Below are 26,202 nucleotides of genomic sequence, written 5' to 3' on the forward strand. Positions count from 1 at the left end.
TAGGGACTCCCAAGAAAATGGGCCAAGCCCTTGATTTTGAAGCTTGCCCCTATGGGATATTTCTGTAATGGAGAAGCTAAGACTACCTATAGTTATGTGTAACAGTTGCCTCCAGATAACCTCTCTGGTTGCTCAGATGTGGCCTCTTTCTCTCTCTAAGCCTAACTCTTCAAGGAAAGTTATTGTCCTCCTACCTGCTTGGGACTTGACATTCAGAGGTGAAAGTCTCCCTGACAATAGGGGACATGGCTCCTGGGGTTGAGCCCTGGCACCTTGGGACTAACAATGCCTTCCAGACTATTGGGAGGAAGAGAGAGGTAATAAAATAAGGTATCAGTGGCTGGGAAAATTCAAGTGGAGTTGAGAGGCTGTTCTGGAGGCTATACTTAAGCAAGCTTCAGTTAGATATTGCTGATTGCCATGATTTGCCAAACCTCAACCAATATCATTTTTGTTAACCCTAGAGAACACCCAGGGGTCTAACTGAGATCCTACAAAATTTCATGTGCTGAGTTTACTTTCTTGATACCTATAACCTCCAGAGGGCTCCTGGGCTGGATTGGTCCTGAAGCCCATAATATCAAGAATATCAACTAACTCCATAACCCTATCCTATATTGTTGACACCCCTTTTCAACACGAAGAAGGTAGAATGGGCATAGCCAGAAGACTCTTCCTATAGATTGGGAGAAGTTTCAAAGAAGAAGGAGGAGTGTAACAGAGAAGACAGAATTAAGCAAACAAATATGACTGCTGAATCACTATAATGATATTTCTTTTAGCTTCCAATGTTTTGGAGTAGCTAGAAGGGAAAATCTGAAAATGTATAAATGGCAATCCATACTAAAGTTTGAAATCTGTTCTGTAACTACTTGTTAAAATGTACTTTGAAAATTATTGCTTTTTCTTTCTTTTATACATATATTTCACAATAAAAAATGTTTGTTTAAAAAAAAAAACTAAGTCAATAAATTCCTCCTGTATAAGCCACCCAATATGTGGTGCACACCCAAAGGCTCTAGTCCCATGTATTTACTCCCAGTTTCTACGGGTATGTGCTGGTTTGAAAGGATATATGAACCCTAGAAAAGCCATGTTTTAATCAAAATCCCATTTCATAAAGGCAGAATAATCCCTATTTAATTCTGTATGTTTGAAACTGTAATTAGATAGTCTCCCTGAAGATGTGATTTAATCAAGAGTGGTTGTTAAACTGGATTAGGTGATGACATGTCTGCACCCATTTGGGTGGATCTTCATTGGTTTACTGGAGCCCTATAAAAGAGGAAACATTTTGGAGAATGAGGGAAATTCAGAGAGAGCAGAGCAGAACGACATAACCACAAGGAGCAGAGTCCACCAGCCAACAACCTTTGGAGATGAAGAAGGAAAATGTCTCCCGGGGAACTTCATGAAACAGAAGGCCAGGAGAAGAAGCTAGCAGATGACACTGTATTCACCATGTGCCCTTCCAGATGAGAGAGGAACCCCAACCGTGATCACCATGTGCCTTTCCAGATGAGAGAGAAACACTGACTGTGTTTGCTATGTGCTTACTCACTTGAGGGAGAAACCCTGAACTTCATTGGCCTTCTTGAGCCAAGGTGTCTTTTTTTTTTTTTTTTTTTTTTTAATTTTTTACATGGGCAGGCACCGGGAAACGAACCTGGGTCCTCTGGTATGACAGGCAAGCGTTCTTGCTGCTGAGCCACCGTGGCCCACCCAAGTCAAGGTGTCTTTCCCTGGATGCCTTAGATTGGACATTCTGTAGACTTGTTTTAATTGGAACATTTTCTTGGCCTTGGAACTGTAAACTAGCAACTGATTAAATTTACCTGTATACTGCATTCTGGCAGCTAGCAAACTAGAACAGGGTACATGTTTGCTTCTCTGGTGTATAGTTCCTTTCCCACCTTGGATGGCCAGTTGGGTTGGATAGGATTTGACCCTGGTTGTTAGTTTGGTTTCCAGGAGAGTGTGGGGAGATCTGGTAGGGCACCTTTCTCCTTTGAGACCTTCTCATGGTCTTCAAGCAAAGAGAGGGACACTACATTCTGACAAGGGTACGCGGGCTCCTTCCCTAGGCCCTGAAGATTCAGGGGACTCTGAGTGTTCAGCATCCCAATCCTTTCCCTTAAGGGCCCTGATTATGGCATGAAAGGCTGGGATGAGACTTCAGCCTTCTCTGAAGTTCTGAACCTGAGTCTGGTCCTCTGCTCTATCCATCCTCTGGCTGCAGGATCAAGTCCCCTTACATGCTTTCAAGGATGCCTTCCAGAGTTCACATTTTGCCTTGAGTTGCTAAGTAATTCCTCTGAGCTGGCCCTTGTCTCTCTTCAAGGATCCAACATCTCTAAGCAACAGTCACCTCATTCCATAGCCCTTCCAGTCACCCTTACTCTCACCCTCTCTAGCCCCAGGATTATCGTACATGCCTTCGTGACCCTCATCTTCGTTGACAAGGGCCACTATGACAAAATACAACAAACCAGATGGTGTAAACAACAGGAAATTATTAGCTACCAGTCTGATGGTTAGAAGTCCAAAATCAGGGTATTGACAGGCTGTGCTCTCTCTGAAGTCTATGATATTTTAGTATTGGCTTACTGGCAGTCTGCCTCTGCCTCCATCATATGGTCTCTTTCTTTCTTTTTATTGTATAGTATAACATATATACAAAGCAAAGAAATAAAAAACCAATAGTTTTCAAAGCACTCATCAACAGATCCCAGAATTTTTCATGGGCTACCATATGATCCTCTCACATTTTTTCTTCTAGCTGCTCCAGAATATAGGAGTCTAGAGGGCTTAAATATTTTTTTATCATCACGATCAACTTTTTTTGAAAAATAACATATATACAAAAAAGCTATGCATTTCAAAGCACAGCACTGCAATTAGTTGTAGAATGTATTTCAGAGTTTGATATGGGTTACGGTTTCACAATTTTAGGTTTTTATTTCAAGCTGCTCTAAAATACTGGAGACTAAAAGAGATATCAATTTAATGATTCAGCATTCATATTCATTTGTTAAATCCTGTCTTCTCTGTATAACATCCCCATCATCTTTGATCTTTCTATCCTTCTCTTTAGTGATGTTTGGCCTATGATGATTCTAAATTTTTCATATTGAAAGGGTCCATCACTAATATGGGGTAGGGAGATGGAACTACCTGATGTTCTGGAGAGGCTGTCCCCTCTAGGTTTCAGGACTTACTTGGTCCAGGTATCCATCTGGAGGTTGTAGGTTTCTGGAAAGTTACCTTAGTGCATGGAGCCTTTGTAGAATCTTATATATTGCCCTAGGTGTTCTTTAGGATTGGCTGGAATGGTCCTGGTTGGGGGGTTGGCAGGTTATGATAGGTAGCAAGGTCTAACTGAAGCTTGCATAAAAGCAACCTGCAGAATAGCCTCTTGGCTCTATTTGAACTCTCTCTGCCACTGATACTTTATTAATTACACTTCTTTTACCCCTTTTGGTCAGGATGGCATTGTTGATACCATGGTACCAGATCTGGATTCATCCCTGGGAGTCACCTCCCACATTGCCCGGGAGACTTTCACCACTGGATGTCATGTCCCATGTAGTGGGGAGGGCAATGATTTCACTTGCAAAGTTGGGCTTAGAGAGACTGAGGCCACATCTGAGCAACAAAAGAGGTCCTCCAGAGGTAACTCTTAGGTATGTATATAGGTAGTTTAAACTTCTTGGCTACCTTCATAAATGTATTAGTTAGGGTTCTCTAGAGAAACAGAATCAAATCAACAGGGAATGCTCACAAATATAAAATTTATAAAAGTGTCTCACGTGACCATGGGAACACAGAGTACAAAATCCGCCGGGCAGACTGTAAAGCCAATGATTCCAATGGAGGGTCTGGATGAACTCCACAGGAGAGGCTCACCAGCTGAGACAGGAAGAGCCTGTCTCTTCTGAATCCTCCTTAAAAGGCTTCCAGGGATCAGATTAAGCATTACTCATTGCAAAAGACACTCCCCTTTGGCCGAATACAAATGTAATCAGCTGTGGATGTAGCTGGCATGATCATGATTTAATTCTAAGAAATGTCCTCATTGCAACAAACAGGCCAGCACTTGCCCAACCAGACAAACAGGTATCACCACTAGGCCAAGTTGACACATGAACCTAACCATAACAATAAGCTTCACAAGAGTAAGCTTCCTGATTGAGGGCCTGGCCTATTGATTTGGGTGTCCCTAAAGTTTGACATAGTATCAGGGAATTCCCTTATGGTAAAGTTTAATAGTTCCATATTTTCCTCCCATCCCTCAGGGGACTTTGCCAATACTTTTTGATTATCTGCTTAATATACTCTAGAATGTATCCAGCATTACAGTAATCTATACAGGACTAAAGGACCTCTTTCTTATTCTGTGCTCCCTATGCTTCAATTGTTCAAATGTGCTATACAAATAGGTTGAATTAGAGAAAATTTCATTTCCAGATCAAATAAACTTTTCTTCCATTGGTCTCAAAGAGTATGTGTGGTTCTAAAATATAGACTGTCTTCCTTACACCTGTGTTCTGAATTACTTTAACCCCAACCTGTTTGACTTCATTTTATCTTTAAATATCAGGCTATATATATAAAACAGCCTCTCAAAATCCAGAAATAATAATCACTACTCTGACCTTAATGTGTCTGCTCTAAAACCTCTCAATCTAGGCCTCTGTTTTCTCGTAAGCATTTTCTAAAGGTGACCATATCATTCTTGTTCTTTTGCTTCTGGCTTATTTTGTCTCACCAAATGTCCCACATATTCATTCACATGGTTGCATGCCTCACGACTTTGTTCCTTTTTGTAGTCGCACAACCTTTGTTCATAAGTGTACTCCATCGTTCAACAATCTATTTCTCCATCAGTACATCCTTCAGCCACCTGCGTTCATTGGGCATCATGTAGAGAACCCAAAGTCCACTGTCCATCAACATTTTCAATTTTAGATAATTTCATTATTCCCAAGAGAAAGAAAACCAATAAACACACCTTCACCAACAGGTAAACTTCCTCTTAGTTCTTGTCCCTCACCCCATTATTTACCTCTGCTGTTTCTGTGGTAGTGATGATGGTTTCCTTTTTTTTTTTTTATTTTAACATTTGTTCCCCCTATTATTTATTTTTATTCCACACGATGGTTTCCTTTTGAACATAGCTCATAGCATGCAATAACAGTTTTCCCCCTGTATCCTGGACTTAAACACTTTTTATACAAGAATCATATCTTTGAAGTAATTCTTGCAAGAACTAATTCATATTTCTAATGTTAGTCAGTGCGGCACATAGGTCTATACAACCTCTTTCAATCTTGTTCATTTTCAATATGGTAATATTACTTACAGACCCACTAGAGAACCACCTTCACTCCCATCTATTCCCTTACACTGAAGCTCAACCTCATTAGCCAACAGTTCACCCATCTCTAGCTTCTATGTGTCTCTAAGTCCCCTATATTCTGTATTATAAACCTCAGATTATACCTTTATATTGGTCCTAAAAGTAGAATCATAGAATATGTATCCTTTTTTGTCTGGCTAACTTCACTCAGCATTATGTCCTCAAGGCTCACCCACCTTGTCATGTGCTTCAGGATGTCATTTTGTCTTACTGCTGTATAATATTTCATTGCATGTATATACCACATTTTGTTGATCCACTCTTCTTTTGATGGGTATTTGGTTTGTTTTCATCTTTTGGTGATTGTGAATAATGCTGCTGTGAACATCAATGTGCAAATGTCTGTTTGTGTCATTGCTTTCAGCTCTTCTGGGTATTTACCAAGTCATTCTATTACTGGGTCATAGGGCAACATGATATTTAGTTTCTTGAGGAACCACCAAACAGTCTTCCATAGTGGCTGCACCATTATACATTCCCACCAACAGTACCTAAGTGTCCCAGTTTCTCCAGAGCCTCTCCAACATTTATAGTTGCCTGTTTGTTTAATAGCAGCCATTCCTATAGGTTTGAGGTGGTATATCATTGTAGTCTGGATCTGCATTTCCCTTATATCCAATGAAAATGAGCATCTCTTCATGTGCTTTTGAGCCATCTGTATTTGCTCTTCAGAAAAATGCCTATTCACATCTTTAGCCCGTTTTATATTTGGCCTGTTTGTTCTTTTGTTGTTGAGTTGTATGATTTCTTTGTGTATACAGGAAATCAAACCTCTGTCCAATATGTGATTTCCAAATATATTCTTGGCTGCCTCTTCACCTTTTTGACAAAGTCTTTTGAAGTGCAGAAGCACTTGATTTTGAGGAGTTCCCATTTATTTATTTTTCATTTTGCTGCTTGTGTTTTGGGTATAAAGTTTAGGAAGCTACCTTTTATTACTAGGTCTTGAAGATGTTTCCCTACATTTATTTTCTAGAAGCTTTATGGTGTTAGTTCTTATATTTAGGTGTTTGATTCATGTCCTAGTTTGCTAGCTGCTGGAATGCAATATACCAGAAACAGAAGGACTTTTAAAGAGGGAATTTAATAATTTGCTAGTTTACAGTTCTAAGGCCAAGAAGATGTCCCAGTTAAAACAACTCTATAGAAATGACCAACCTAAGGCATCTGGGGAAAGACACCTTGGTTTAAGAAGGTTGATGAAATTCAGGGTTTCTCTCTCAAGTGAGAAAGCACATGGTGAACACAGTCAGGGTTTCTCTCTCATCTGAAAAGGCACATGGTGAACATGGCATCATCTGCTAACTTTCTCTCCTGGCTTCCTGTTTCATGAAGCTCCTCGGGAGGCATTTTCCTTCTTCATCTCCAAAGCGCAGGCTGGTGGACTCTGCTGCTCGTGGCTGTCATTCTTCTCTGCTCTCTCTGAATCTCCCTCATTCTCCAAAATGTTTCCCCTTTTATAAGACTTCAGAAACTAATCCAGACCCACCCAAAAGGGTGGAGCCATGCCTCCACCTAATCCATTTTAACAACCACTCTTGATTAAATCACATCTCCAAGGAAATGATCTAATTATAGTTTCAAACATACAATGCTGAATAGGGATTAGAAGAATGACTGCTTTTACAAAATGGAATTAGGATTAAAACATGGCTTTTCTAGGGTACATACGTCATTTCAGACCAGCACAATCCACTTTGAGTTAATTTTTGTGTAGGGTGTAAGAGAGGGGCCCTCTTTCATTCTTTTGGCTATTGATATCCAGTTCTTCCATGCCCAATTAATAAAAAGACTATTTTTTCCCAGCTCAGAGGATTTGGGGGCCTTGTCAAAAATCAGTTGACCATATATTTGATGATCTATTATTGCACTCTTGATTCACTTCCTTTGGTCAATGCTCCTATCTTTGTGCCAGTACCAAGCTGTTTTGACCACTACAGCTTTATAATAGGTTTTAAAGCCAGGGAATGTTAATCCTCCCACTCCATTCTTCCTTTTTAGGATGCTTTTAACTATTTGGAGTCTCTTTCCCTTCCAGATGAATTTGGTAGTTAGGTTTTCCAAATCTTCAAAGTAGGTTGTTGGAATTCTGATTGGTACTGTGTGGAATCTGTGGATGAATTTGGGGAAAATGGACATCTTAACTATATTTAGCCTTCCTCTCCATAAGCAGGGTATATCTTTCCACCTATTTAGATCTCCTTTGATTTCTTTTAGCAATGTTATGTAGTTTTTCTGTGTACAAGTCCTTTACATTCCTAGTTAAGTTCTTTCCTAAGTATTTGATTCTTTTAGTTGATGTTTTGAACAGGATTTTTCCTTTAACTGACTCTTCAACTAGGTCATTGCTTGTGTATAGAAATGTTTCTGATTTTTGCACATTAATTTCATATCCTACCACATTGCTGAATTTATTAGTTCAAGTAACTTTGTTGTAGATTTCTCAGAATCTTCCAAGTATAGTATCATAGCATCTGCAAATAATGAGAGTTTTACTTCTTCCTTTCCAATTTGGATGCCTTTTACTTCTTTGTCCTGCCTGATTGCTCTAGCCAGAACTTCTAGCACAATTTGAATAATAGTGGGCATCCACCATTTGCCTGATTGCTCTAGCTAGAACTTCTAGCACAATTTGAATAGTGACAGTGGGCATCCTTGTCTTGTACCTGATCTTAGGGGGAAAGCTTTCAGTCTCTCTCCATTGAGTATGATGCTTGCTATCAGTTTTTCATATATTCCTTTTATCATATTGAGGTAGTTACCTTTGATTCCTATCTTTTGGAGTGTTTTTATCAGAAAACGAGGCTGAATTTTGTCAAATGCTTTTTCAGCATCAATTGAGATGATTCTATGATTTTTCTGTTTTGATTTTTTAATGTGCTATATTACATTAATTGATTTTCTTGTGTTGAACCATCCTTGCATTCCTGGTATAAACCCCACTTGGTCAGGTGTATAATTCTTTTAATGTGCTGTTGTATTCGACTTGATATTATTTTATTGAGAATTTTTTCATCTATATTCATTAGGGAGATTGACCTATAGTTTTCCTTTCTTATAGCATCTTTCCCCAGTTTTGGTACTAAAATGATATTAGCCTCACAAAATGAGCTAAGTGGAGTTCCGTTTTCCTCAATTTTTTGGAAAAATTTGGGCGGGATTGGTGTTAGTTCTTTCTGGAATGTTTGATAAAATTCCCCTGTGAAGCCATCTGGTCCTGGGCTTTTCTTTGTAGGAAGATTTTTGATGACTGATTGAATCTCTTTATTTGTGATTGGTTTGTTGAGAACTTCTATTTTTTCCTGAGTTAATGTAACTTATTTGTGTGTCTCCAGGATTTTTTCCATTTCATCTAAGTCATCTAGTTTGTTGGTGGATAGTTGTTCATAGTATCCTCTCATGATTTTTTTTTATTTCTTCAGGGTCTGTGGTAACACATGCCTTCTTATCTCTGATTTTATTTATTTGCATCCTCTCTCTTTTTTCCTTTGTCAGTTTTGCTAGTGGCCCATCAATTTTATTGATTTTCTCTAAGAACAAACTTTGGATTTTATTGATTCTTTTTATTGTTCTTTTGTTCTCCCATTCATTTGTCTCTGCTTTAATCTTTGTTATTTCTCTTCTTCCATTTTCTTTGGGGCTTGTTTGCTGTTCTTTCTCAAGTTCCTCCTGGTGAGCAGTTAAGTCCTCGATTTTTTGTCTTTCTTATTTTTAATATCCACATTTAGGGCAATAAATTTCTCTCTCAGCACCGTCTTTGCCACATCGTATACATTCTGATAAGTTGTGTTCTCATTTTCATTCATCTTCAGATAGCTACTGATCTCTCTAGCTATTTCTTCTTTGACTGGTTGTTTAAGAGTGTACTATTTAATCTTCATATATTTGTGAATGTTTGCATTCTTTGGTGGTTACTGAGATCCAGCTTCATACCATTGTGATCAGAGAAAATGCTTTGGATAATTTCAACATTTTTAAATTTATAGAGACCTGTTTTGTGCCCCAGCATATGATCTATCCTGGAGAATGTTCCATGAGCACTAGAGAAGAATGTGTATCCTTGTGCCTTGGGGTGCAATGATCTATATATGTCTGTTAGGTCTAATTCATTTATCAAGTCATTTAACTTCTCTATTTCCTTGTTGGTCTTCTGTCTGGTTGTTCTATTTATAGAGGAGAGTGGTGTATTTAAGTCTGCCTGTATTATTGTTGAAACATCTATCATTCCCTTCAGTTTTGCCAATGTCTATCTCATGTACTTTGGAGCTCCTTGATTGGGAGCATAAACATTTATGATTGTTATATCTTCCTGGTGAATTGACCCTTTAACTAGTATATAGTGTCCTTCTTTGTCTCTTGTGATGTCTTTACATTTAAAGTCTATTTTTTCCAATATTAGTATTGCTACTCCAGCTTTCTCTTGGTTACAACTTGCATGGAAAATCCCTTTCCATCCTTTCACTTTCAATCTATTTGTATCCTTGTGTCTAAGATGAGTCTCTTGTAAGTAGTATATAGCTGGATTATGTTTCTTAATCCATTCTGCCAATCTGTATCTTTTAACTGGTAAGTTTAGTCAATTAACATTCAAAGTTAGTATTGAAAAGGCATTTCTTGATTCCACCATCTTATCTTTTTAATTTTATTTGATAGATATATATATTATTTTCCTTCTTTCTCTTTGTATTCTTTAAATTACCCTTAGTGGTACTCTTCAATTCTGTGCCCTCCTCTACACTTCTCTTTCCTGTCTTTTTTTCAGCTGGCAGAACTCCTTTTAGTATTTCTTGTAGGGCCAGTCTCTTGTTGACAAATTTTTTCAGGACATCTTTGTGAAAGCTTTAATCTCTCCCTCAATTTTAAAGGACAATTTGGCTGGGTACAGAATTCTTGGTTGGAAGTCTTTCTCTTTCAGGATCTTGAATATATCATACCATTGCTTTCTCACTTCCAGCGTGCTAGTTGAGTAGTCTATTTGATTTCCCTTGTATGTAACAGATTGTTTTTCTCTTTCTGTTTTCAGGATTTTCTGCTTCTCTTCAACATTTGACAGACTGATTAGTATGTGCCTTGGGCAAGGCTTATTTGGATTTATTCTATTTGGAGTTCATTGGGCTTCTTTAACTTGTATATTTATGTCCTTTATAAGGGTTGGGAAGTTTTCCCCCATTTTTTCCTTAACTACTCTTCCTAGCCCTTTTCTCCTCTCTTCTCCTTCCAGGACACCAGTGATTCTTACATTTGTGTGCTTTGTTTTGTCTATCATTTCCCTGAGTTCCCATTCAATTTTTTCCATCTTTTTTGCCATTTGCTGTTTTGAGTCTTCGAAGTCAGTTATTCTGTCCTCTATATAACTTATTCTTTCTTCTGTCTCTTCAAATCTGGTTTGTATGCCTCTAGTATGTTCTTTATTTGGTCAATAAAGTCTTTAATCTCTATGATAGCCACTATTTTCTATTTATTTATTCTTTCAAATTCCTCTTTATGCATTTCTACTGTCTTCTTGATCTCATTTATGTCATTTGCTATCCAACTTATTTTATTAAGTATAGTTGAATGAACATCTTCAATTAGTTGTTCCAACATCTGTGCCTCCTCTGGTGTTTTAAATTGGTCATTAGGCAGGGCTATATCTGTCTGCATTGTGATATGCTTAATGATCTTCTGTTGTCTTTGTTGTATGTAAATATCTTGACTGATTTACTTTGGGAATTGATTATTTTCAGTAGCCTTGTGTCTGGGGCTGCCTGGACAGTGGGGAATAGGAATGGGCATGTGGTGTGTGGGGTGAGTTATCAGTCATGGGGCTGCACTGGTGAGGGTAGGATGCCTAAGGAACATCGCCTGGCTTACTTCCTAGTCCTGAGCTCCTGTCTGTGCACTCCTGTGGGCACTATGCCTCTGCACTTCTGTGCCAGGTTCCAGCTTTCTGCCTCTCAGTTCCTTGACCTCTGCTACCAAGGCTGCCCCATGTGGTGCAGAAGGCTCTACCAGGTCAACCACACTCCTGAATCACCGCCTCAGTTGTCCTTCTGTTCCTTCTTTAACTTTTCCATGGAGCAGGGCTAATCTCGAACTACTCTATTTGGCCATCTTCCCAGAAGTCCTCCCATATGATCTCTTTCTGATTCTTCCTGCAGCTTGTATGCCATATCAAAATTACCTTTATTTATAAGGACTCTAATCATACCAGATTAAGGTCCAGCCTGATTCATTTTGCCTTCATCTTAATAGGATCTTCTAAGATCCTATGAACAAATGAGTCACACCCATAGGGCTGAGGTTAGGACTTGGATATGTCTTTGTGGGGGGGGTATGATTCAATCTACCACAGCCCCTTCTACTGGTATCCCATCTTTGTTCACCACCAATTGCACAGCTACAGTGGGCCAGGATCTAAATGTATTCCATCAATTACAAGTTATGGGCCCTCATTACTGGGGGTAAACAAATCATCCAGTTCTAAAATCCCTTTCAAAGTCTGCTTTCCAGGACCATTCCTAACACCATCTGGCTTAGAATAATTTCCCATTCTGAGATGTAGAATTGTACACAGAAGATTAATTGGGAAGTGTTTTGGAGAGGTGCACCTTTCAGGGAGTAAAGAAGAGAGAAAAGTTGGGCAGAGGGAGAAGCTGACTTGTAATGTGCTGACAAATGAGGCCTCAGCTGGTCTGAAGGAGAGTGCTGGAGCTAGGATGGCCATTCAGAATTGTCCCAAATTGAGGCAAAGGAGGCTGGTGTTTACTTATGAGGGGCAGTTCCCACAGCTAGGATGGTTCCCAGTGAACTTAGCAACCAGTATTGCCAGCAGCTGGTAAACGGTGCATCCACTTGAAGAGGGAATATGCAGGGGTAGGGGTGCCACTGTATCCACTCCAGCGGGGCTTCTGTCCTTGGTCCACATCCTCATCAGGCTGCAGTCCCACTGCTCACGCCACTTTCTGTGGCAACATCCATTCCTGCCCAAGATGCTTTGGACTTTAGCATTTCTCTCTCTTTTAGCTAACTTCTGCATCTTTATCAGGAGACACAGATAGCTCAAGAAAATGTGACTTCAGAGCCACAGGAGCTTCTGTGAGGCTGTTCCAGGACCCTAGCACACTGGCATTCCATTCCATCAGTCATTCTTAATCTACAGATCCCATTACGTGAGGGCATAAGCAACTCCTGAGAGGTACCAGACTTCCGGAGAGAGGAGGGAGAAGAGCTTCTCTGTTCTCAGGTCTCTACATTTACTGTCTCTTTTCTGTGCTGTCCACATGGTGGCCACTAGCCACGTGTGAATGTTGAAGTATAAATTAATTCAAATTAGCACAAATTAAAAATCCCATTCCTCCTTTATAATAATCACATTTCATAGACTCAACAGCCACATGTGGCCAGTGGGTTCTGCAATGGATCGTACAGATATAGAATATTCCTGTAATTGCAGAAAGTTCTACTGGGCAGCAGGCACTACGGTTTCCCACCCCCTTTGGTCTAATCTGGGTGGGAGAGGACACCTTCTCCTCCTTCTTATTTCCTCTCCAACTGTCATCTAATCCAGCGACCAGAGAGAAATTTTCATCTCCTCTCAGATGTGTCTATGCACACATGCATGTATTGGGGATGACCGTATTGGTTAATAATTCAAAACTCCCAATCCTCATACAAATAAATATTCCATGCACAGCTTCCCCATGCTCTTCCTCTCCCATTATTTCCTTGGTGATATCTGTCATTATATCGACTGGTCTCCCATCAGACTCATGAGAAGAGGAAGGTGTTGGTTATACAATGACTTATCAGAAGTACCCTGTGAAAATACAATTTCTTTCATCATATAGAAAGCTATTAAAATAGATGTAGATTAATATCCTTTATTATTTGACATGAATGTTAGATTCCATATTGCGGAATATGCATTTCTTTACCACACTGGGTTCTGTTTAAAAAAAAAACAACAGGATCCTAGAACGCTGATCTGGCAAGAGAAAACTGATCATTTTACCCCAGTGATTTTTCGGAGAGAACATCAGACCTAAATTAATTGGTAAATCAACTCCTAGGAGAGTGGGAGGGAGTTTTTGCAGTCAATAAATAAACTTGGCACGCCCAGCTCTCTACTGTAGGGAACAATTTTATGAAGAATATGTTATCATACTGCTGCATGTTTTTGTTTTCTCTCTCCTCTTGCACAAAGGGAGGAAATATTCAGGAGAGACAGGAGGAGGAAAGTAGAGGGGCAGAAAAAGGTCCTCCTTACCCCTGCCCCAGAGGAGCTATAAACACACAGTTAAGGGGCTGTGCCCTGGAGAGAAGTCAAATCTTGAATGTAAGCTTCGAGAAATTTGTGGAACCAGCCTTCTGTCTTGCCTCAGAATGCAGAGATGTGCATTTTTCTTCAAATATGTATTTATGTATATACATATTATATATAGTATTAAAATGCTTTTTAATTATGAAAGTAATACATACTCAGTCTAGAAATGGAAATATATAGGTAAGTATGAAGACGCAAATAAAAATTAATTACTGTTCAGAGATAAATATTAAAATTTCTTTCTATTTTATAGCACAGATGCTTCTTTTAAAATTTTACCATATTTGGGAATGAATTGTCCTGTTTTTCTTTCCTTAAAAGGAAAAACATGAGTATTATATCATGAGTATTTTCCTATTTCACTAAAATTATTTTACAGTATCATTTTAATGACAACATATTATTCTGTCCTTAAACACACCCTAATGTATTTAACAATTAGCATGTTGTCAGCCTTTTAAGCACTTTTTTTTCCTTGCTCTAAATATACTGGCAACAAACCTATGCTTTTCATTTGCTTATCATGAGTCCTTAGAAATGGAATCTTGGATCAAAGAGCATGAACTTCTGTGAATTTGATGCATATATGACCAGATACCCATCAGGCAACACTCTACCTACCGAAACTTCAATAGAGAAGTTTAAACTGTTTCCCATAGATAATGTGGACTGCATGCAAATCAGAGGCTTTCCTTTTTCAGTGTCCTGAACATCCTAAGACAGTTATGTGATATGTGGCTACCAAATTCACCCTTTACCACTGCTCTGTGAAAATGGAGATGGAAATTTTGAGTGGTTTTCTTTCCCAACTGGCCCTGAAGCTCAGGTCAGTAAAGGGTGTTGGAGAGACATTGCCAAAGGAAAGGGCTTTGCTTCCCGATTCTGGTGTGTGGTTGTTCTGCAGATGCCTGCAGCAGGCACAGCCTCTGCAGCCTCCATGGTACCCGAGGCCAGCAGCTTCCCACGGTGCTCTACCTCTGGGTGCAGTGAGCAGCTATTCCTAGGATTCCAGAGGGCAGGTTTCCAGCACAGGTCTTCATCAACACTGCCATCCTGCGGCATACTCTAGGCAGCCCTAGAGCAGTGATTCTTATATTCTTTGGCGTTTTCTTCTTACTAGCCAATCTCTCCTAACTCTAATCCACCATTGTCATTAACAAAACTTCACATTAATTTGCCCCTGTTCAAATTTCCTCGGTGGACACTGACTAGTCCAGGGGTAAGGCTGCCCTGCACTTGAACATCTCTCTAAGGGGCAAGACAGCTGCATTCATCAACCAGTGGGATCTCGACTCTGGCCCAGCCCCCAAAGACACTGTTATGGCAGTTTAAAAAATGCAACTCTGCCTTAGATGTCCTTTTAAGCTTTCAGGTAGCAAAACCTTGTTTATTTATTGTTATTTTATATTTCCTCCTGCTCATCTTTATTTTTTATCACCATAGTAGATTTTTTCCTTTTTTTTTTTCAAAAAAGCAATAAATTTCAAAGCACATCACAACAATTAGTTATAGAATAGATTTCAGGGTTTGCTATGGGTTACAATTCCACAATTTTAGGTTTTTACTTTTCTAAAGATACTGGAAACTAAAAGAAATATCAATATAATGATTCAGCAATCATACTCATTTATTAAACCTGACCTCTGTCTAACTCCACCATCATCTTTGATCTTTCTCCCACTCTTTAGGGGTATTTGAACTATGCCCATTCTAACATTTTCATGTCGTAAGGGGCTGTCGCTAATATGGGATAGGGGGGTGGAACTAGTTGATGTTCTGGAGAGGCTGGCCCCTCCGCATCTCAGGACTTATCTGATCCAGGGACCATCTGGAGGTTGTAGGTTTCTGGAAAGTTACCCTGGAGCATGAAACCTTTATAGAACCTTATATAACACCTGAGGCATTCTTTATGATTGTCAGGAATGGTTTTGGTTGGGGTTTGGCAAGTTACAATAGGTAGCAATGTCTAACTGAGTTTGTGTAAGAGTGACCTCCAGAGTAGCCTCTTGACTCTATTTGAACTCTCTCAGTCAATGATACTTTATTTGTTACACTTCTTTTCCCACTTTTGTTCAGGATGGCATTATTGCTCCCCAGGTGCCAAGGCCAGGCTCATCCCTGGGAGTCATCTCAAGGAAACTTTCACCCCTGGATGTCATGTCCTATGTAGAGGGGGAGGGCAATGGTTTCACTTGCAGACTTGAACTTAGGGAGAGAGAGGCCACATCAGAGCAACAAAAGAGGTCCTTTGGAGGTAACTCTTAGGCATACCTATAGGTAGGCTAAGCGCAAAGCCTTGCTTTTTTAAAATTTATTTTAAATGCAAATTTGCTGAGACATATTCATATACCATATAATCATCTAAATTGTACAATCATTGGTTCACAGTATCATCATATAGTTGTGCATTCATCACCACAATCAATTTTTGAACATTTTCATTATTTAAAAAATATATACATAAGAATAAAAATGAAAATGAAAAAGAACACCAAAATATCCCATGCCCCTATTCCCCCCTATTATTTATTGTCCTTATTTTTTTACTCATCTGTCCATACACTATAAAGGGATAAAAGTCAGCCACAGGGTTTTCACAATCACATGGTCACATTGTAAAAGCTATATAGTTATACAATCATCTTCAAGAATCAAGTCTACTGAAATCCAGTTCAACAGTTTCAGGTATTTTCTTCTAGGCAAAGCCTAAGTGACATTTAACTTAGGAGGTAAAGGACAGACAAACTGAACTACTGCTTCTTTCTCTTTCCTGGAATCCTCAATATGGCTTCTGTAAATTCCCCCTCCATTTCTTCTCTCCTCCTCTTCCTCCCTGCCCCTCTTGAGCTTCTAGCACTCCATCCACAGCCTGGCATTCTCGGGTCACCAGGTAATTCTCCTTTCTACGCATTGCTCCTCTAGTCAAAACCAGTGACATTGGAGTTAGCCATCCCCAGCCATGTGCCTGGGTGACTAGCAATCTTGGGAACTAGTGAAGGCCATTTATTTTCCTTTTCCTGTTATCCTGAGCCACCAGCAAATAAGACTGCCTGACACCAGGCAAAGAAAAGACGTCAAGGAGAACAGCTATTTTTCTCTGTTGAGTGTGAAAAAAAAACTTCAGCTTAAGAAGATTTGAACTATCATTAATTAATACTAAATCTCTTGTCCTCTGCTTGCTGGAAATGGCACACAACCTTCACAACCTAAATTCCATGTCACTGTTTCAGGGATGCTTCTGTCCCAGTCCTCAGTGGAAATGAATCTCTTTCCCTCTGTGCCCTCATAGTTGGTCTTGGGTTCACGTTGAATTTCCCACCAGATTGTAGACTCTTCCTGAGAAGGTATCATGTCCTTTATATTTTTGTGTCAACCCATAATAGATGTCTAATTAATGAATGCCACCTTGTTATATTAACAGTACTAAAAAAGATGTCAAGTGATAAACTTACAGAGGAACAGAACAACCAGAATAAGATACCCTCTAGACAACTGGCTCTCACACTTCAGGCTGCATCAGAATCTCTAGGAGGGCTTGTTAAAATATAGATTTCTGGGCCCCATTCCCAGAGTTTCTCATTCTGTAGATCTTGAATTTTTAAGGAGTTCCCTGGTTAGGGATCAACCAGTAGGCTAGACCACCACTTCCAAATGTGCTTCTGTACCCTTTGGTTTACCCCCAGATGTGAGCTGACTCCCACACCTATCACAGAAGCATGGGTTCTTTGAGGTGGGAAGAACTTCAGAGTTTCCTTTCAATTCCAATTTGCCCCCAAAGCAGAATCCCAGGAACCACCAAGAGGTCCTCCTTCCTTGAAATGCCCTCCTCTGCAAAAATCAATTGTCCTTCTGTAAAAAGAAATAAATCAAAATGGAATTCCTATGGCTGAGACATTTAAAATGGAGTCAGAAGCCATTCTGGAGGTGACTTTTAGGCAGAACTCAGCCAGAGGTCACCAACTGCCACAGTGTGCAAAACCTCAAGTGACAATATTCCTCAAAGCCTTTAGAACTTCTGGACACCAGACACAAGTCACAGGATAAAGGACACAGTAAACTGTCAAAACTGAAGTACAGTTGGAGCACCCTAAATATCCATCATCCACAAACAACTTATGTAATCATCTTCTTTTACTTTAACAATCTTTGCCCTTAAGTGTCAAGAAGGGACACGATTTGGGTTGCTATCTGAGTCTGGGCTCCCCAAATTGCCATTCCAAGACCACAAATAAATGCCTTTGTTGCCTTGCAGCTCAGTTTGTTATTTCTCAGTTGACACTTCCTAGTCTCCTCAAATTTGAACATTCTCTGAGGTGGACAGGGACAGTTTTCACCTCACCTGGCTGCCTCTGATGACCCAGAATGGAACACATCCAGGTGTGGGCTGACCTGCAGTAGAACTGTGGTTGATTTTGAAATTGTCACCCATCTGTCTGAGATTCATCCTTGACCCTCAAAGGGGTAAGTGTTCGAGCAGTCTGGGTTTGAACTTGGGTCAAAACCTGGGCACTCACCTCGCTCAGAAGGGCCCGAGCACATGCTGAGGACCTCTGACTCGAGAGGCTGCTTCTCTGACCTTTCCCCGCCCACTCTCCAGGGGCCGTTCTGCCTGCCGCCAGCGCTATGGGAAGCCCCCTTCAAGGGGACACAGAACGTGTGTCTTCCCTGGGCCAGACAGTCCTTGCTGGGCTCCTCCTGGCTCATTTCTCAGTGGTCTGGATGGCAGAGTGCAGGCTTTGGGCCAGTGCAGGTCACAGGGCAGGCATCTGCTGGGGTGGGGTTTCAGATTGCTGGGTCTGAAGCACCTTGGCACCATGTCCTTTGTGACCTTGGGTAAGTTACTGGCCATCTCCAATACCTCAGAAACTGCAGGCTTAGTGGGAAAATTTAACCAGAAAATGCATTTCAAGCACTTTCCACCAGCCTGGTTCTATCACAAGTGTTCTAATATTATCATCGTTAGTGTAACTAACAGTTGGATCTGTTGACTTCCATGTGAGTTGAGGATTTGCTCCTCTGGCAGAGGGATGTTTGCAGGGAAGAGCCAGAGCACAGGCTTCTGCAATTAGAGGAAGGGCCAGGAGGTATGAGGAGGGGGCAGAATAAGCTGGGATTAGGGGCAGGCAGCGACATCATTCAGTGAACATTACGTGACACTGTTTGATATAATCTTTGACATAATGCAAAAGACATATAAATAAGGCATATCTATTTTACAGAGGTAGGGAGGTTGAATAACTGTGGCCAGCACATGGAAGAGTGGATTTGAACTCACCAGATGAACGACTGAGCAACTCTTGACACTGGCCCAGTCTGAAAGCCAGGGCACCCAGGAAGCTCAAGATCAAGGGCACCAGGGAAGGACAGAGGGGACTTGGCAATGAGAAGAGCTACATCAGGAGGCTGGGTCTTGGAGGAAATTGTCGCCAGTGGGCTGCTTCCCGAAGTGCCCCTAGAGCCAGTAAAAAGGGCCAGCGCCCTTAGTCTGCCCGCCCCAAATCCAGCCTAATAAATCACCTCCCTCTTTCCCCTGCAATTCCATGTGGCCCTCCTAGCTTTCATCCCTCACCAGCTCTCTCAAGACTGGACTACAAATGAACACATCACTTCATAGAGGCCACCTTTAATAGTGCTGCCGAGCTCTGATCCCCCAGGCAAGTGACTGCATTTGCTCTGGGAATCAGTTTCCTCATCTGTAAAATCGGGAGATATGCTGATTTGAAACAGTTATGTACTCCAGAAAAGCCATGCTCTTTTCTTTTTAACTTTTGTAGAAATTAATAGATTTTTTTTGTCAAGAAAAGAAAGGGTTTATTACAAAGTCTATCACCAAGGACATCAGAGGCAAGCCTCAGACTCATCTTCCTAAGCAAAATTAGAGCTGAGGGTTTTGTTTTTGTTTTTACTTTTTTAATTGCAGGAAAAAAAACACATACAAAAAAAAAAGCAATAAATTTCAAAGCACACCACAGTAATTAGTTATAGAACAGGTTTCAGAGTTTGGTGTGGGTTACAGTTCCACAATTTTAGGTTTTTCCTTCTAGCTACTCTGAGACATTGGAGACTAAAGGAATTATCAATATAATGATTCAGCAGTCATACTCATTTGTTAAATCCTATCTTCTCTGTATAACTCCACCATAACCTTGGACCTTTCTCCCTATATTTAGGGGTATTTGGGCTAGGCCATTCTAACATTTTTTCATGTTGGAAGGGGCTGTCAATAATAAGGGGTTGAGGAATGGAACTAGTTCTAGAGAGGCTGGTCTCTCTGCATTTCAGGACTTGTCTGGCCTAGGAACCCATCTGGAGGTTGTAGGTTTTTGGGAAGGAATCATAGTGCATGGACTCTTTGTAGAATCTCAGATAAAGCCCTAGGTGTTCTTTAGGGTTGGTGGGAATGGTTTTGGTTGGGGTTTGGCAAACCATGATAAATTGCAAAAATTAGCCGAAGCCTGAGTAAGAGTAGCCTCCACAGTAGCCTCTCGATTTTATTTGAACTCTCTCAGCCCAGATACTTGTTCCAATTCTTTTCCCTCTTTTGGTTAGGAGGACATTGTTGATCCCACAGTGTCAGGGCCAGGCTCATCCCTAGAAGTCATAAACCATGTTGTCAGGGAGACTTTCACCCCTGGCTGTCATATTCCACATAAGGGGGAGAGTAATGATTTTAATTGCAGAGTTGGGCTTAAAGCAACAAAAGAGATTTTCTGGAAGTAACTCTTAGGCACAACTATAGGTAGACTAAGCTCCCCTATTACATAAATAAGCTTCACAAGAGCAAGCCTCAAGAGCAAGGTCTTGGCCGATTAATGTAGGAGTCCCTAATGTTTGAGACAGTATCGGGGGTTTCCCTGGTGGTAAAGTTTAATAGTTTAATTTTTTTCCCCCATCCCTCAAGGGACTTTGACAATACTTTTTAATTATCTGCTCAACATAGTCTGGGATATATCTGGACATTACGTGAAGCTGCACAGAATTACACGCCCTCATTCCCATTCTGGGCTCCATATGTTTGGATTGTTTAAATGAGCTATCCAAACAGGTTGAGTTAGATTATATGCTACAGAAAATTTAGGTTTTGGACAAATAAACCTCTCTTCCTTTGATCTCATAAGTAGGTGAAGTCCTAAAATACAATGTCCTCCTTACCCCTGTATTCTGATTTACCTTAATCCTGACCTGGCTTTGTTCTTATCTCTAATTGAAGCCTGATCTCTTTCAATTTCTTTAACAATTGTTGTATGTGGCAATACTGACTTTCAGACCTCCAGAACTCCTAATCTGAGTCTTAAGTGTCACACCCAAAGTTCCAGGGGGAAAACCAGGTTAAGCATATATAGCACAGCCTCTCAAAATCTAGAGATAACAATTGCTACTCCAGACTAAATATGACTGCTGTAAGAGTATACGATCTAGGCCCTAATTTTCTATAAATATTTTCTAAGTGAGACCACACCATATTTGGTCTTTTGTTTCTGGCTTATTTTGCACCAGTGTCCCACAGGTTCATTTGCATGTCCCACGACCCCATTCCTTTCCGTAGCTACACGATGTTCAATCATATGTATTCACCACAGTTCACCACTCTATTCTCAGACAATGTACTCTTCCACCTGCATCCACTGGGCATCATGTACAATGTCCATAGTCAACGGTTTATGCTTGCATTATCCTCACTTAGTCGCACAATCATTAACACTCAATTTTAGACAATTTTCATTGCTCCCAAGAGAAAAATAACCAATAAATACACCTTGACCAAATATAAAATCCAAACTTCCCCTTAATTCTTGTGCCCCATTACTTACCCCTGGTATTGCTGTGGTACTGTTGATGTCTTCCTGTAAAACACAGCCCATAGTATACAATAGTAGTTTCCTCCATACCTCAATATTATTTACTCTTTGTATAAGACTCATATCTTTGAAGTAGTTGATGCAAGAACTTACTTATGTTTGCAATATTAACCTGTGGGATACATGGCTCTATTCGAACCCTTTCAATCATGTTCACCTTCAATATGGTAATATTACCTATAGACCCCCTAATGAACTGCCTTCACTTCTATCCATTTCCTAACATTTAAGTTCAACCTCATTGGCTAACCATTTACCCATCTCTAGCTTCCGTATATCTCTAGGTCCCCTATATTGTGCATTATAACCCTCTGAGTTTAGCTTTACCAAGGTCATAAAAGTGGAGTCATACAGTATTTATCCTTTTGAGTCTGGCTTATTTCACTGAGCATTATGTCCTCAAGTTTCATCCACCCTGTCATATGCTTCAGGACCTCATTTCGTCTTACTGCTGCAAAATATTCCATTGTATGTATATACCACATTTTGTTTATCCACTTGTCTGTTGATTGGCACTTAGATTATTTCCATCTTTTGGCAACTGTGAATAATGCTACTATGAACATTAGTGTGGCAATGTCTGTTTGTATCACTGTTTTCAGCTCTTCTGAGTATATACCAAGTAGTGGTATTGCCAGGTCATAGGGCAAATGAATATTCAGCTTTCTAAGGAACCGCCAAAAACTGTCTTCCATAGCAGCTGCACCATTATACATTCCCACCAGCAGTGCATAAGTGTCCCAATTTCTCCACATCCTCTCCAACATTTATAGTTTCCTGTTTGTTTAATAGCAGTCATTCTTATAGGTGTAAGTTGCTATCTCATTGCAGTCTTGATCTGCATATCCCTTACAGCTCTTGAAAATAAGTGTCTCTTCATGTGTTTAAAATGAGCATCTCTTCATGTGTTTTTGAGTCATCTGTATTTGCTCTTCAGAAAAATGTCTATTCGTATCTTGAGCCTATTTTATAATTGGATTATTTGTTCTTTTGTTGTTGAGTTGTATGGTTTCCTAATGAACATGGCAAGGATATCAAACCTTGCCATGTTCTTTTAATCCTAATCTGATCTTGTGGGGCAGATCTCTTGTAGGGTGGGATCTTTTTATTAGGTTGTTTCCGTGAAGATGTGACCCACCCAGTTGTGAGTGTCACCTTTTGATTAGATGGAGATGTGACTCTACCCATTCAAGGTGGGTCTAAATTATTTTACTGGAGTCCATAAAAGAGCTCATGGAGAGAGAAAGAGCTCAGAACTGATACAGAGAGCAGAGAGACATAGACATTTGGAGATGCTTGGAGAACTGACAGGGATCACAGAGAAATGAAACCAAGACACAGATGTTTGGAGATGCTAAGTTATGAGATGAAATCCAGAGGTTGCTTCAGAGAAGCTAAATGAGGACTCATAGATGCTTAGAGAGAAAGCCACTGGAATCAGAAACTGAAAGAAACAAACTGAGAGCTAGGACCAGCCAACGCCAGCCATGTGCCTTCCCAGCTGACGGAGATGTTCCAGATATTGGCTGCTTTTCCTTTAAGAAAGTATCCTCTTGTTGGTCCCTTAATCTGCACATTTTCATGGCCTTAGAAGTGTAACTTGTAACCTAATAAATTCCCTTAATAAAAAGCCAATCCATTTCCAGTATAACGCATTCTGGCAGCATTAGCAAACTGAAACAGGGGTAGTAATACTCACATCAGAAGAGTGGCATGAGCTTAAGTGAGTTGTATCTGCAACGCATTGAGCCCAGCCTCTGACATAGAGCAAGTGTGGGTTAAGGGTATGAGGGTACAACACACCAACACTGGTTCGGGGTAGGTCTATTTCTAACCAGCCTGACAACTGCAAGGACAGTCCTTTCCTGGGTCTGGCCAGCATATGCTTCCTCCGTAAGGTGAAAGCAAGGGCCTTTGGTCAGTGCCAGGTGTCAGCGCCACTTGGACTCCCTTGCCATGTGCTGAGTCATGTGACACTTCTGCACACCCTAGGATGGGCGCCAGTTCTGTCACATGTCTCTCTGAGGACACAGGCTCCGAGAAGGACAGTGATGCTCCATGGCAGGGTTACAAGGGGCAATGGTGGGGGACTGCCCCTTCCTCAGACATAATCCCAAGAGGAAGACCCTGGGGCGGCGGGGGGTTACACCCAGCTCTCCCTTGGCAACTCTAAGGGACCTTCAGCTCGGGAGACCACCCTTCTCCGTGCTGAGGATAGACTAGTGGCTCCATAATAAAATATTCCTGCTCTGGAAGCTCTACTGTTTCTTTAGGCAATCTTTTCATTTAGAAGGCTCCAGCTCTCCCCACCCCTTTTCCCATCTCCAGCCATTTCAGTAATAATTAGAAAAGCAAATATTATTGAGCCCTTACTCTATGTTGGACACTTAGAAAAAACACCTTTGAAAGTTGAGCTCATTTAAATTTCAGAACAACCTTTGGGGTTAGCACTATTTTTGTCTCCATTTTACAGGTTTTTCTGCCACTGCGTTTTGCTCCTGCTAATTCCTGTCTTCAACCTGTACTGTCTTGAGTCCTATTGTTCTTCCCTCTTTTTCTTTTTCTGCATGTGTCTCCTATCTGCCCTTCTCTGGGATAAGGAAAACTAGCTCTCTGACCTTGGGGAAGCTATTTACATCAAAAAGTTCCTAGAGCAGCTAACATGAGCTGATGCTCATGGACTGATTAGCACAGTGCCTGAGATACTAAGAGCTCAGCAAAGGCAGTTTTATCACCACATTATTAGTAATAATTGAATTGTAACCTCCAAATGCCTTTCACCTCCTTTTTGTCTCCCCAGCACCAGCCTTGCATATTTTTTAGCAAAATTCTGCTCATTCACTAATTTTACCTGCATACCCAGGCTGATCATTATCTCCACTGTAGTGAAGGGGACATTGAGAGGCAATGCAGGAGGAGCCCTGAGCACAAAGCACGGGACAGGCAACGGCAGCATCTCAGAATTCTGCAGGCGGCAATCCCCAGCCCCTCCTCCCCTTGCCTGTGCCCCACATCCCTAAGCCCCCCAACCTGCTAATGGGGTTGCTGCTATTTCTCATGGGGGAGGGAGGAAAATGCTGTCTGCAACGCTGAGACCAGCATCAGACTCAAAGTAACACAGACAGACTTTCTTAATTGGAGCATTTTTGCCAGGCTAGAACATCATGTCCAAATTGATCTAATTCTATCATTCAGGAGAACAGGAGAGTAGCATTAGAGACCAAGCATCAAAAACAATATAGGGTAATACATTTGGTGCTGGCTTTGGGTATTTCTGTACAAAGCCTGCAGCGCTGAGAAGCGTTTCTTATAAAATGATGGATGGTGTCTAGGGATACTTTTAAAAGTTCACCTAAGCTAGATCTAGAGGAAACCTAAATGAATTAAAGTACAGGATTTGGAGAAAATGTAGAGAGGGATTTCTTGGTTTGGCAGGTATTTAAATCCTGGGGTTTTGAGGGACATTTGAGCCTGAATATTTAAGGTTTGTGATGAAAGGCTCTCTGTACCCTTGTTTTCTGAGATAATCTCCATTTCGCAGATTCAACCCCATTATCCAATGTGGCATATGTTTGTGTGTCAGACTACTCAGTTTGGGGCCAGGGAAAGCAATTACCCCACCTTTAACATTCATTCATTCATTCAACAACATTGCACATCTGCTATGTGTGTGGCCATTTGGGATAATCCACATGCCCCCTAATTGTCCCTGGGCAGTAAGCAAGGTAGGAGCCATCTGGGAGCCCCAAGGGCTGTGATGGACAGAGCATGGCACTAGGCAGAGGTCAGAAGCAACTTTCCTGAAGAGCCCGGCCACTCAGGAAGTAGAACCACGTGGTCAGTCCTTGGCACTAATGTCGTCTCCTCTGGTCAGGGTGATGGCTGGGTGGACAGAGTCCTCCAGGGCTAACTGCGGAAGGTCAACTGTGGTCCAGTTGTGGCAGAGCCTGTGGCAGGTCGCCCTTCTTTTGCCCCCAGTTGCCCATGCCATCACCACTTCCCAGCACACTAGCCTGAGCTGGGATGGCAAAATCGGATCACTTGGCAGGGCCAGGCAGAAGGCAGGTTCCCAGTCCCAGCCCTTGGACTGCCATATGGCTTCGTGGGCCTTTTTCTTCAATACTAAAGCTGAACACAATCCAGGCTAGTTTAGATGCATTTTTTACCTTCTGATTTTGAAAGAAATGCAAACATTTCCGTAGGCCCTTAAAAATACCGTGGACACCTGTGCCCTGTGGCTCCAAGTTCAGGCGGGGAGGTCAGCCTTGCAGCCTCGGACAGGATGACGAAAGGAATAAGGACTTTGCCTTTTAACTTTAGTGACTGACCGCACTCAGGGGCAGAAGTGCTCTGCATTGTCTGAAGACCCAAATATAGAGAAGCAAGAGCAGGTCTGGTGGCTGGCGGGTCTTTGACCTTGGGCCCATCCCATGCCCACCCTGTGCCTGGGGGTCTGGGTGTGCAGGGAGAAGGGGGTGCAGTCAGGAAGACAGTGACCAGTAGAGGGAGGTAGAAGTGGAACAGAAGGTGGGAGGGAGCCAGACACACACCTGGCTTATTTCACATCATAGTCCTGGACAAGGTTCTTAACCTTTATGGGGTAGGGGGTGGGGTGGGCA

At 41.1% G+C, this 26,202-nt stretch overlaps 1 pseudogene; it reads right to left on the minus strand.

Moving 5' to 3' along the window:
- The window catches only part of LOC143661172 (heat shock protein HSP 90-alpha pseudogene), a 78,789-nt pseudogene extending 60,361 nt beyond the window's left edge, over window positions 1–18,428 (minus strand).
- Between the last annotated feature and the right edge of the window lie 7,774 nt (window positions 18,429–26,202).

This window comes from Tamandua tetradactyla, chromosome 17 (genome assembly GCF_023851605.1).
Source record: "Tamandua tetradactyla isolate mTamTet1 chromosome 17, mTamTet1.pri, whole genome shotgun sequence".
Lineage (NCBI taxonomy): Eukaryota > Metazoa > Chordata > Mammalia > Pilosa > Myrmecophagidae > Tamandua > Tamandua tetradactyla.